Source organism: Physeter macrocephalus, chromosome 8 (assembly GCF_002837175.3).
Source record: "Physeter macrocephalus isolate SW-GA chromosome 8, ASM283717v5, whole genome shotgun sequence".
Classification (NCBI taxonomy): domain Eukaryota; kingdom Metazoa; phylum Chordata; class Mammalia; order Artiodactyla; family Physeteridae; genus Physeter; species Physeter macrocephalus.
In genome coordinates, this window is record NC_041221.1 from 11,491,703 (window position 1) to 11,500,468 (window position 8,766).

Genomic DNA, 8,766 nt, shown 5'->3' on the forward strand with positions numbered 1-8,766 from the left:
CACATCTGAGCATTCCCTGGAACAGCAATGAGGCTGGATGCCCCGAGGGTTCCAGGAGGAGGGGGCTCCCCAGAGGGCCTCGCAAGTCACTGCGAGATGAGAGCCCCTGGGAACCATTGCAGAGGTTTGAACGGAGGAGTGACATGACGTGACATATTTTAACAAGGTCCCTGTGGCAGCTGGGCAGAGAACAGACTACGAGGACAGGTGTGACAGCCAGGAGACCAGTTGGGAGGCTAGGGCAGGTGGGAGATGATGGTAGCCCAGACCAGGGAGCAGTGGAGGAACGCGAAGTGGGCGGTCAGTTTCTCATAAATTTTGAAGGTGGAGTCAGATGATTCCTGATGCGTGCGCGTGGGGTGTGAGGGAAAGAAAAATCAAGGGTGTCTCCTGAATTTGTGTTCTGAACAACTAGAAGAATGGGTGGGATATTAACTGAGGTGAAGAGCACAGCATGTAGCTGGTTTGGGGGAGGGGGGGAGGGGAAGGGTAATAAAGCAGAAGTTTGTTTTGATCATGTTGAACTTGGGATGTCTATTAAAAATCCCAGTGTATTGTCAAGGAGGCAGAGGCTGGCTCTAGGGCCCTAGTGTTGGGAGTCGAGGAGAGGGCTGAGCTGATACTGAAAACTGACGTGATATTTCAAGCCACGATCTGGATGAGACCCCAAGAGCACAGGAGTGGACCAAGGAGGGTACCCCGGGATCTCCAACACTAAAGGGTTGGGGAGGGAGGAACCAGAACCTGAGAAGGAGAGAACAGGGAGAATAAAGGAAAAGCAGGGGAGAGATGGCAGAGAGATCAGTAGACAAAAGAGTGAAGGTGGAAAGGTCAGCCCTGAATCGAACGCTTCTGAGGGCTCAGGTCAGATGGCACCTGAGAACTCACCAACTCCCTTCTGGGGCTCGGAGCCAAAGATCATTTTCACACCCTTGATTGTCCTTCCTGGGTTGTGCAAGATCGTCCCTAGGGTTCATGCTTGGTTTTCGTCAAGGGACTCCATCAAGTTCAATGTCCAATGTGGTGAAAACAAGACTCAAGGATAGGAGCTTATTTATTTAGCCTTGAGCTTCGAGTACAAAATGCCCCGGCCCAAGGTTATCGCAAAGGGCTCAAAAAAGAAAGCCGCTGCAGCCATCACATCCCCAAGCAGAAAGGCAAGTTCACCACCCTCTTTCGTAAATAGAAAGCCACCAGCCTTCAAGACCCGATAAGGCAAGGTTGCTTCCATTTCACGGGGTGGAGGTGGGGAGAGCTTGGCTCCACGACACCTCGATAAACTACAGATGCGTTAACAGTAGTTTCTTTCAAAACCAAATAAAAGCTTCACTCAAATGGACGTAATCTACAGGTATTGATGAAGGAAAAGCCTAAGGAAATATATTGCCCTCAAATTCTTCCTGAAGCTATGCAGTGAATCTGTTACTCCAGCCTGGGGGCCGACATCCTCTCCACCTGCCATGTGGCAAGTTCCTTAACTTGCCCGGGGTCTCCATCGCATCACCTGCAAACTGGGGGTGATAATGTTCACTGCCCACTGTTGCTTAAGGATGCAATGAGATAAAGTGTGTAAGAGCCTGGCATATGGCGGCTGATGAATAGTAACTATTATAATGGTGATTGTCTGGCTTTAAACACTTCCCAAGAAGATAAGTTTCGCCAGGGGTCCTCATCCCCCAAGCCCCCAAGAAGCCCAGAATTCCAGTACTGAGAGCTCTGGATCCACTCTCCCTGACCAAAACCCCTGAGTGACTCTTACGGGAGGGTAACCCAGGTGAGAACACCCGGCCCCCAGGTGTGTGGGAGAGGTCGCTCTTGACCTTTTCTCCTCTTCATGCAGGGAAGTAAGGCCCTTTGCAGGAGTCTGGCTGGCTGAAGGGAGCCTGAGCGCACTGTTGGCTTGTGACTCAGATCCGAGTCTTGTGGCTTAAAAACGAATAGTTACCATCTCACTCTGTACACAGGTCCACATCCTGCTCTTTGCCGGGAGGCAGAAGTCTCCTGTGACTTTCTTTTTCAGGTGCTTTCCTGTTGGCTGTAGGCTTGGCCCCCATCCACCTGAGGGGGAGAGGCCCCAACCTCCCAGAAAAAAGCAAACAAACTCCATCCTCCAGACCCAACCCAAGCCGGTCGGCCTGGCCGGGTCCACCATGCCTGGCTCACTCAGGGACAGGGCACCACACCCGCCTGCCCCAGGTCTCTAGAAAGGGCTTTCCTCCACAGGACGCTATGGGGCACAGGTTTGTCACCAGGGCAGGAGTGTCTATATTCCAAACCCAGAGTATACGTTGAAAGCGTTTCCGGTAAGTTTTTATAATGGCATAAATGAAGTTCTACGTTTTTCAATTAAAAGAAAAATGTTTAAACGTGGTTGAACCTGTATTTTTCTATCACATCAATAATAATAATCCTTGTTATTCATGAAAATAAAAGCTAGTGACTCTCAAAGCAATTGAAATGTGCTAGAGCTCCGGATGAAGTGACTGGTATTTGTTACGCACTAATCTCATCGTCTCCAGTGAAGTGGGTTTTCTCTCCCATTTTACAGATAAGGAAGGTAAGGCGGTGTGAAGATGGGACACAGTGGAGAATCCTGGGTCAGGATCCAGTCCTTGTTGTGGGACCCGGGGCATTTCCCCTCTCTCCTCAAGTAACCCTTCCCACACCCGCTCCCACCATCCCCACCCTAACCCAGGCCAGCCCCCTTCCCCCTCACACCCGCCCTCCCCCTCCCCCGCCTAAATGAAAGAGCTCGGCGAAATAATCAGGACACTGGGCTCTCGGTTGCTGAGCGGTTTTACTTTTTCACATTCTGCCTCCTCTGCTTCAAGGATCCTTCCTCAACAATCGCGTCAAGCCTTTCAGTCCTATTCTCAACAGCTGTTCAGATTCAGCTCTGAGCTTTACTGCATCACTGGTCACTGTCTCTTCTACACTGCACCTTCCTTTTCTTGAATTCCTCCTTCTAATTCATTTTTCCCGTTGGGTTGATGTATTTCATGAGTGAGATCTTTCTCAGAAGTGGCACAGGAAGGCACACCACGCTCCCCGTTCCCTCGCAAAGGAAAGAGAATCCTGGTGTTACCGACAGATCCAGCTGCTTTACCGCTCAAAAATCAGTTCTCGAGAGAGGCAAAGGTAGGTCGAAAGGAAGCTTGCTTTTAATCAGAAAGACAGCAATCTGGGGGGACGGTAGACTCAGTGTCTCCCGAAAACCACCCCCGAAGATTCTGCTCAGCCATGAAAGCTTTTAAAGGGAAACAAGGCGGGGGGACTTCCCTGGTGGTCCAGTGGTTAAGACTTCGCCTTCCAATGCAGGGGGTGTGGGTTTGACCCCTGATCGGGGAGCTAAGATCCCACATGCCTCGTGGCCAAAAAACCAAAACATAAACCAGAAGCAGTATTGTAACAAATTCAATAAAGACTTTAAAGAATGGTCCACATCAGAAAAAAATCTTTAAAAAAAAGTGGGGCGGGGGGGGCCTCCCCGGTGGCGCAGCGGTTAAGAATCCACCTGCCGATGCAGGGGACACGGGTTCGAGCCCTGGTCCGGGAAGATCCGACATGCCACGAAGCAGCTAAGCCCGTGAGCCACAACTACTGAGCCCGCGAGCCACAACTACTGAAGCCCATGTGCCTAGAGCCCATGCTCCGCAACAAGAGAAGCCACCACAATGAGAAGCCAGAGCAGCTCAACGGATCGGGGAGCTAAGATCCCACATGCCTCGTGGCCAAAAAACCAAAACATAAACCAGAAGCAGTATTGTAACAAATTCAATAAAGACTTTAAAGAATGGTCCACATCAGAAAAAAATCTTTAAAAAAAAGTGGGGCGGGGGGGGCCTCCCCGGTGGCGCAGCGGTTAAGAATCCACCTGCCGATGCAGGGGACACGGGTTCGAGCCCTGGTCCGGGAAGATCCGACATGCCACGAAGCAGCTAAGCCCGTGAGCCACAACTACTGAGCCCGCGAGCCACAACTACTGAAGCCCATGTGCCTAGAGCCCATGCTCCGCAACAAGAGAAGCCACCACAATGAGAAGCCAGAGCAGCTCAACGAAGAGTAGCCCCTGCTCGCCGCAACTAGAGAAAAGCCTGCGCGCAGCAACCCAACTCAGCCATAAATAAATAAATCAATAAATAAATAAACGGGGGGGCGGGGAACGGAAGTCATCTCCGTTAATCATTGAGATGGGGGGTCAGAGTGGTCTCCGTCCCCACTGTGTGCAGGCTTGTTGACTCCTTGTGGTCTTTCTTTAGTTGCTACCTTGTTCCTACAGTTTGTTCGTGAGACAGCTGAAGGGGAAGCTAGGGAAGAGATCCGGCCATCTGCTAATTACTTACTCTTCATTTCTACTTCTCTGACCTACAGAAGGAATCCAAAAGTTAGGCAAAGTATTGCGTGAGCAAAAGATTTGAAAAGTGGGCTTCAGTCTAAGATGAGTAGAGTATGGGGGTGCCTAGTTTAAGGTTAGTGACAAGACAGAGCGGCCTGGAGCAGAGAGCTCTTTCCTGCCAAAAGCTGCTCACGCTGGGACCGGCCCCGTTCACCTCGGATTGGTTGGTCTACCGCCATTCAGTCTTCTGGAGACACTCTCCTGCCAGCCAGATACACAGTTTAAACAATTTCCTCTTTACCATTGACATTCCTGAGTGTCCTTTTCAATAACTGCACCCAGTATTTGGTGAGGATGTTTGATCTGATGTCTTTAGCTCAAGGAATGTTTGTATCTTTGGTCTTTGCTTCTCCTCCATCATTTCAGTTCTACCTTCCTGAAACTTGTGACATGAAAGTAAAAGTGCCCTGGATCCCCTTCCCCGTAAATCTATCCTTTCGTGGTCCCCACTTCTTCATCTCTTCACTCTGGAGCTGACACCCATTGCCTGACCTACATTCAGCCGCTCACTTACACCCCAGATTTCAGCTCTGTCCCTTTTACCATGTACTGCCTCTATGAGTTTTTCTTTTATTCTCAAAAATTATGTTTTTACCTCCAAGAATTCTTTTTTGAGCTCCACTTGCATTTTTTTTTTTAACAGTAAAAGCTCTTATTTCCTTCTTAGAATAGCTCCTGAAATTTCCCTCAGGAAAAAAGTCTTCGAATTCTGTGTTAAGCTCTCCACTGCCCCCTCCGATCAGTGGCTCAGCTGTTGGTTCTCTCCAAGTGTCTGGGAACTTCTCACCATCTGCACGGATTGGGAAGGAAAAGCTAAGACTGATGAATCTTGGTAGTAGTACAGGTTCTCTCTGTAGCCAGTTTAGTGGGAGTCCTTGGGAGAGGAGAGAATGGGAGGGGGGCCGGGTGTCAGCTGATGTGCTTCCTCTTGGGGGTGGAGCAGGGGCAGGGTGGGCGCAGGTGCCCAGACCTAAGAACCAGGGTGCAGGGGGTGGTGCCATTTTGAGCCGGGGATGGGGGATGGGCAGTGCCTAGGGGGTCCTTGAGTCCGCAGGCCACAGCTGGACAGTCACCCTATATGGGACGCTCTGGTGGAATTTCTGAGATTTTTATTGAGTTCTCCCATAACTGCTCTGGGTTTGCCCACCCCATTTCCAGCGTCTCTGCTGGTGGGATTTTATTGGTGTCTCTGCAGTGTCAAGACAAGGGCCTGGGAGCTCAGGGCAGGGGCCGGGCATGCTTGGGCATTCCACCGCTGCCTGGAGCCCTGCTCCCGCCTTTGACAATGGCATCCTACAAGGAAATGCAGCACTGGCCTCTGGGTCCCCACTGTCTGCTAGGACCTTGCCAGACCAGATGTCCCACATCACACAGCAGGCCACCCATGGGGGCAATCTGAGGTCAAGTGCCAGGGTTAGCTGCTTTTTGGAGACGAAGGGCCTTTCTGTTATTTGCCTCTTGGGGTCCTTTTCCTTCACTCCTCCAGCCCCACCCCGATGTCTCACATGGGCTGCTGCACCCTGAGCTTGCGGGGGAGGGCATTCTGTGCCCTGGGCTTGAGAGAGAGGGTGGTTTCTGGGGCCCATGCTGCTTTTTTCTCCTGTGCGAGATGAAGCTGATCTGATTTAAACTGGACCAGCCAGGGTCTCTGAAACTCCACTGGGCACGGGAATCTGCCGGGAGGGGGAGGGGTCGCTGATGCGGTTTCCCAGCCGTTCCCCACACCCACAGCAATCTGACTCACATTTTCTCCTGCCCTTTCTTCCTTATTCTTTCTCCTTCACTCCCTCCCTTCTTCATGCTTTTACTTTTTTCCTCCCACGAACTCATAAATCCACATAAAAGACAGTCCCATTCTCTAAATGGCCCCCTGTCAAAACAGATGCTTTTGCAGGCGCTAGCTCGAATTTGTCTTCCTCCAGACTTCTACCAGGAAAGGGAAGCGATTAAGTCTTTCAGACGGTGACCGAAGTAAAAACAGCACGTTAGAGAAGACGTTCGTGCAGAGAATGAGTCGGTCTGTGGCCGGCAACCCACTTCTGATTTCACCACTCAAGGACTCTGCCTGCATTGGCACGAATATTAATTAATTACGATGATGTAAAAGTCACCGAACTTGAAGGAGCTCTGAACTCCAGAGCTTCGCTGAGTGCGGCGAAGATTCCACCCTCTCACCCGTGCCATCATAACCAAATGAGTCCCGGTGTCTTGAATGAGAAATGGAAAGCGTTCCTAGTGCCGTGGGAAAGAGCAGCGAAGTTGCAGAGGGGGCGAGAGGGCATCCCGAGGCATGGCGACCGCACCCTAGAGCCGAGTGACAGGAAGGGTGACGGGGAAGAGGGCCACTCCCCCATATCCCAGTTACACGCGGCCAAGGGGACGGAGTCTTAAAATCTAAGACAACATTTTCCGGAAAGGTACAGCATTTCTTGAGTGGCGACTATGTAGCAAAGACTTCCACAAGTGTTGTCCATTTCACCAACTCTAATCATAGTAAGATACACACCTCCGCGGAAAGAACCACTGTTTCATGCACCACTGAGAAAAAAAAAAAAAAAATGTTACCGTTCAATCATTATACGATACTTTCTTAGCACTTAGGTATTGTGTTTAATGCCTAGAAAAGAGGTTTTCGGCCCAATTTAGGTATTGCTATATAAACATAAAATATAGGTGAAATAAGCTGGGAAGTTATTCTTAAATTTTTTCATACTCCAGCCAACTCTCCTGAATCTTTTTTGGCCTCACAGATCATCAATATCTGTGTTTTTCCCTACAATCAACCTCTGTGCCATTAAAGTATGAAGTGATACAGTTTCCTAAGAGTGGTGTGTTCGTTTCCTATCGCTGCTGTAACAAATGACCACAAACTTGGTGGCTTAAAACAGCATGAATTTTATTATCTTAAACTTCTAAAGGTCAGAGTCTGACTTGGATCTCACTGGGCTAAAATCAAAGTGCCAACAGGGCTGCTTTCCTTTCTGGTGCCTCTGAAGGAGAATATTTCCTTGCCTTCACAACTCTCTCAGGTCACCTGAATTCCTTGGCTTGTGGCCCCCGCCTCCTCCCTCTTCGGAGCTGGCAACATTGCATCTTTCTGACAGTTCTTCTGTAATCATGGTTCCCTCTGACCACAGCTAGGAAACTGGGATAATCCAGGCTGCTCCCCCAAGCTCAAGGGCCTTAATTTAATCAGGGTTGCAAAGTCCCTTCTGTCATATAAGGTAACTTATTCCCAGGTTCCAGGGACAAGGACATGGACATCTTTAGGGGACCATTATCCTGCCACCACAGGGGTTTCCTACTGTGGTCCCCAGGGATCCCCCAGCCCCTGACACCTTTTTGCAAGCATTTATGCTGGGCTTCCTGGGCGTTAACAATAGAAAGTTTTGGACAATCCCAAGACTCACACACCTTTCTCAAACGATCCTTAAGTGGTTTGGCAACTGAAATGCCAAGGACAGTGGTTTCCACTCACGGCACAGGAATCATAACCAAATGCATGCCTTCTCAGGTGACTGGCATCTGCATCCTGGCTTTGCAGCAGTTACAACGCGAACAAAGAGAATCAAGGAAGCCTAATAAAGCAAGCAAACCCATACCGATACACAACTCCGGGGGGCGCCATTCATGCTGATTCGATGAAAACACACCCCTGGAGGAGGGTGTTTCCTTAGAAACCAAGGCTCAGAGAGCAGGAGAAAGATGTCTGAGGATGTTCCAGTGGTCTGTGGCAGGAGGTGACCCCAGGTCTCTGGGCTCAGAGTCTTTGTGCCTTCCTTTGGCTGTTACCTCCGCACTCATTCAAAGAGCAGGGCTGGCGGTGGACAAACATTTGGAGACCTCCACGAGTTTGGCAGCCTACCTTTCTAGGTAGAGCGTTGCCTAGGTGGAACCCAGCTGATGTGATATAATACTGATGGGCCTTATTTATCCAAGTGATGTGTTCCTGAAAGTGTACATGGCTTTCTGTAAAGCCATGACCTGTTTTAAATGCATGAGGGAAGGTCGGTATAAGGAAGTCGGAAGTGAGCCCTTACTTCCCTGTGTCCCAAGATCTGCCTGATGAGTCATTTTAAGAAGACAATGTATAAAATAATGCCATTTGCAGCAACATGGATGGACCTAGAGATTTTCATACTAAGCGAAGTAAGTCAGAAAGAGAAAAACAAATACCGTATGATATCACTTATATGTGGAATCTAAAATATGACACAAATGAGCATATCTGCAAAACAGAAACAGGCTCACAGACATAGAGAACAGACTTGTGGCCACCAAGGGGGAGGGGGAGGGGGAGGGGGAGGGGGAGGGCCAGTGGAGAGGCGCTAGCTCAGGAACCCAGGGGAGTGACCAGGTGGCGGGAGGTG